The 803-nt window shown below is 45.0% G+C and overlaps 1 protein-coding gene across 1 annotated transcript in view; it reads right to left on the reverse strand.

Moving 5' to 3' along the window:
• Positions 1 to 803, reverse strand: part of Eml5 (echinoderm microtubule associated protein like 5) — a 121294-nt gene that overhangs the window by 30225 nt on the left and 90266 nt on the right. The window lies entirely within an intron of this gene.

An 803-nucleotide genomic window follows, 5' to 3' on the forward strand; every position in this document is an offset into this window, starting at 1 on the left:
CCAAGGCCCTCCCTACTATATCTAGGCTGAGCAAGGTATACATCCAAAGAGAACAGGATGCCAAAAAGTCAGTACATGCAGTAGGGATAAATCCTAATACTACTGCGAGTGGCCCCTCAGTCTGCCCCAGCCATACAACTGTCACCCACATTCAGAGGAACTAGTTTGGTCCTATGCTTGTTCCTTCCTTGTCCATCTGGAGTTGGTGAGCTCCTATTAACTCAGGTAAACTATTTCAGTGGGTGAACCCATCATGGTCTTGACCTTTTTGCTCATATTCTCATTCCTTCCACTCTTCAACTGGACTTTGGGAGCTCAGTCCAGTGCTCCGATGTGAGTCTCTGCCTCTGTTTCCATCAGTTTTGGATGAAGGTTCTATGTTGATATTTAAGATAATCATCACTCTGACTACAGAGCAAGTCAAGATTCGGCCCCCTCTCCCTTATTGCTTAGGGTCTTAGGTGGGTTATACTTGAGGATTCCTGGGAATTTCTCTAGAGCCAGGTTTCTGCTAACCCTATAATGGCTCCCTCAATCAAGATATCTCTTTCCTTGCTCTCATCTCTGTCCTTCCTCCATCTCAACTATCCCATTTCCTCAAGTTCTCCGCAACCCTCCCCTTCTCCTCTCCTCTTCCCCTTCTAACTTCCGTTCTCCCCCTACCCCCATGCTCCAATTTTGTCAGGAAATATTGTCTGTTTCCAATTTCTAGGTGGGTCTATACATGTTTTTCTTTGGGTTCACTTTATTACTTAGCTTTTCTAGGATCATGAACTATAGGCTCAATGTCCTTTGTTTATACC

Source organism: Microtus ochrogaster, chromosome 1 (assembly GCF_000317375.1).
Source record: "Microtus ochrogaster isolate Prairie Vole_2 chromosome 1, MicOch1.0, whole genome shotgun sequence".
NCBI classification, from domain to species: Eukaryota; Metazoa; Chordata; class Mammalia; order Rodentia; family Cricetidae; genus Microtus; species Microtus ochrogaster.